General features: G+C 36.8%; 1 long non-coding RNA gene across 1 annotated transcript; it reads left to right on the top strand.

The window, feature by feature from the left end:
- The first annotated feature begins 1,410 nt into the window (after nucleotides 1–1,410).
- Nucleotides 1,411–3,051, top strand: LOC306803733. Its single transcript, XR_013774680.1, has 4 exons — nucleotides 1,411–1,533; nucleotides 1,847–1,926; nucleotides 2,014–2,096; nucleotides 2,854–3,051. It is a non-coding gene; the product is annotated as an uncharacterized lncRNA (long non-coding RNA).
- The last annotated feature ends 855 nt before the right edge of the window (nucleotides 3,052–3,906 follow it).

A 3,906-nucleotide genomic window follows, 5' to 3' on the forward strand; every position in this document is an offset into this window, starting at 1 on the left:
TTTGAGTAGATATATGTGTTCAAGTGTTGATCAATCTTTGCTGTAAAACACAGTTAAAGGCATTCCAAGAACAGAGAGGTGAGAACAAGAGGTACAATAAAGGCCTTTTAATGCCTATAAAGGGTGTTCCTCTCAAATGAGGCATTTCATAAACTTTCCTAGCTGGAAATAGTGATCTTGGGAAAGTATTGCCAAAGGTACAAGAGATGGAAACTTTTGTTTCCTCTGATCCTCTATTACTAAGTCAGTCCCTTTATGGAGAGCAAGATGGTCCACAGTCATTTGAGATGGTCATTTTGGGGTCTCCAGAAGGGACTTAAAAGGAAGTCAGAGAATTAAAAAACTGATGCCTATTTATGCCTATTCAACATGGAATTCATGCCTATTTAACACTTGCCATATATAACAGCAATCTACCACTGCAAAGAGGAATTTATATGATTCAGTGGAACAGAGAAAGAGATGGAAGTGGTTCTCTCACTGTCAATGTTAAAGATTGCAGAGTAAAGAAAGGGGAAAGGAACCCAGAAATACAACAATACAACATGCAGAACATACAGCTGCCCCTGTTTAACCTTCTTACAATTTGAATCTGGTCATCCTAGTGTGAATGGAATTTGGAAATATTAACCACTAGAAAAATGTAAAATATTCATAGAATCATGAATGTTGCCTAGAGAAACTGTTGTGAAGGTTTTCTCATTACTGGTACTTGGAGAGGTTAGTGATAGAAATTACTGTGGGATGAGTAATAAGTAAAATATCCACTCAGACTGATTCAAACCAATATGAATTATGCCTGAGTCAAAAATGAGTGTAGGATAGACATACTGGACTTGATTTTCCTCTGGCTTACAGCATTGAAAATTAAGATTAATTCAAGAGACTACATACCACTATTAAATGTGGGAACACCTATTTCCAGTTACTTAGATTTGTACTGAAGAAGTTCTGTTGTGTAGCTGAGTTCAAAAAAATAGGTTGAAATCCCAAAATTTGTCTCAAGTCAATAATTTCTGTGCTCAGTTACAATCCTTTTAATTTATATTCAAAAGCTGTTGAGATCAAAAGCATTCAAAATAGGGACTTTTTTTGCTTAAAATCTGCTAAGGGTACCCAAAAAATTTGTACCAGGAGGTGGAATATGTATGCTATAGTGGGAATGAAGCCAAGGTCTTGAGGAAGATAGTGGAATGAGCATGAGTGCTCAATAATTGTTTCACCTGGTTCAGTGCTTCTTGAATAAAATGTATGCAAGACTTTGGCTTCTTATCATCTTATGGACCTATCAATCTTTTATTTAATTTTGCTTTTGTTATTTCACTGCAAATAAAGAGATCTTTGTTTCCTCATAATCTCTGACACTACATGGTACTGTGATGAAAAGAGTCATAAAGGGATAAGCTAGAATGGCACATTACCAGCCACTGCTGGCACAGGTTAAAAAGAAGGAAGATAGGAAATTTTCTTGTTTGTATTTAAAATAAAAAATCCTTAAAAACTTACATTATGGCTTTTAAAAGCATTTTAAAGGTATTTTGTTGCTGGTTTGGTTGGTTTGGTTTGGTTTTTTTCCTCACTTATTTGAATATGTGCAGTTTATTACAGAAAAGCAATTCCTTTTCATGTACTTTTAAAGCATTTTTTCCCCCTCTATATTATCTCCTTAAGTTTTATAAAATAATTACAAATTTTAAAGTGCATGGATTGTCTGGGATTTTAAGTTGAAAAACAATTAAACCTTGATGTGTTTTTTGATGAACTTCCATGATAAGGTTGCTTACCACCTAAACCCCTGTCTTCTTTGATATAAAATTTTACACAAATATCTTCCTGTCCATTCTAGTGATCAGTCCCAGAGAGAAACTCAGCAACAGTCTCAAACCCTGTGCAGAAAAACAAAGGAACAAGAAGGGCTAAAGGATGGTGGGTCACCATTCTATTCCTTCCTAAGCTTCACTCTTCCTGTGTGACCTTGGACCTTATCCCACTTCTTGTTACTCTGTAAAATAGAGGTAGAAATACTTGAAATTGCACAGTGGGAGATAAACATCAAAGTCTGGGAGGTGCTCAAACACTACAGAGATAGAGACATGGTAAGTACTGTACATAGAAAAGCTCCATTATGTGACTGAAAATGCCAAACAGGGCTTTAATCTTTAGACTTAGTTTAAATGGTTCCTTGCCACATCTCATTGTGTAGTTTCCATGAATGTTTATTTCAACAGCCTTGTTGCAGTGACCATCTGGAATCATTTGATTGTACACTACTTCTCCAGGTACTAATTAGTTTCCTAAATTCTCTGGCCCAAACCTCACCAAAATCTGATCAACATAAGACCTGAAGGATCAGGTCATCTTAGCTGATGTCAAGCTCAGCTAGGAGCTGATTTGGTGTCAAAGTGCCATGCTTTAAGAAGTTACTGGGTATTCACTAGGCTCTAGGGCTCATACATGCACATTACCCATGGAAAATGTAAGGTGATATGACCTATCTTAGCTGACTTGCAGTGCAGGCTAAAAGCATGCATGCATTGCTGAATCTTAAACATTTAATGTGAAAAGATACCAAATATTGAACAGGTATAATTTTGTGTGTAGAGAACCTTTTTAATTCCACCCCAACACAGCTGCTAAGCAAGAGTTAGTCAGCATTTCTCACTCTTTTCCTGCTGCTGGAAAATAGGCTCATATGTTCATTCTCCTCTTCTCTGACTCACTCTTGTCTCCAGAAGCTCAGAATGATAGGGAACGATCAGGCTCTTTAGGCCATTAGGTCACTGGTCCCTCATGTTAGGCTGGGATCATGTTAAATAGATCAAGCTTCTAGTAGGTTCTAGTAGGTTATTGTAGGTTCCAGGACCTCTGTCTCAGGACAGAAACTCTGCTGCTGTGAACAGCCTCCCAGCTGTGCAGAGTGTGGTGCCATATGAATGTCATGGTAGAAAGAAAGGACAGCAGAATTGAATGTTTGCTGCAGTAGCATTCTCTGCTTCAGACACAGCCCCATTTAATGAGGAATTCAGAGGGGTTTCATCAACCCAAATGGCAATAAAGCCCAAAAATTAGTTCCCATATAGACAGTGAAATGCATCTATGGTATAATAAAATAGCCAATATAAATAAGCATCATTTGAGCTAAAATGGCTGATCAAAGTTGCATTCTCCTGAACTGAAAATTAAAAAAATAAAATAAAATTTTAAAAAAGCAGTGTGACTTTAAAATGACAAAGACATCCACACATTGCTGCTCCGATGAAACACTTTAGAACAAATCTGATTGGAGGCTGGTCAGTTTGTGCCTGATGCCTAATCGAGAGCTTATATTTACCACAGTCCCTAGGGCACTGCTTTATCTTCAAAGCTTGAGCCAAGAAAATTTGCTTGTTCAAGTTGTCTGCAGGCTGTTTTTCTTTCTTTCTCTCTTTCTTTTTTTTTTTTCTTTTCCCTCCCCTCTCTCTCCCTCTCCACATCTCCATCCTGGCTCAGTTAACAAACCTATTAATCCCTAGTCAAGTGCATACATGCAAAACTCTGATGAAAGAAAGAAAATGTGGAAGAAAAGAAACAACTGTACAGATCAACACCAGCACCACCATTTTTCTTCTGGTTTTATCTCTGTATTTTATTCATACATATATTTTCCAGCAATGTGGCAAGATGTAGCTTTGATACATCAACTTCACTGTGAATTTGGGCCAATACCTATTTAATATCAGTGGCCCCTACTTTTTTCAAGAGATGGAATCAAATGATAAGCTGTTTCAGGAGCAAATTTTTAAGATTACAGTGATATGCTACTAACATAAATTCTATTGTGTGTCAATAGGTTTTGGGCACTTAATTCCCATTCATATTTTTGAAAGTTTGTTTTTTTTTTTTAACTGGTCATCAGTCTTTCAGCAA

The sequence above is a fragment of the Erithacus rubecula genome, assembly GCF_903797595.1.
Source record: "Erithacus rubecula genome assembly, chromosome: 6".
NCBI classification, from domain to species: Eukaryota; Metazoa; Chordata; class Aves; order Passeriformes; family Muscicapidae; genus Erithacus; species Erithacus rubecula.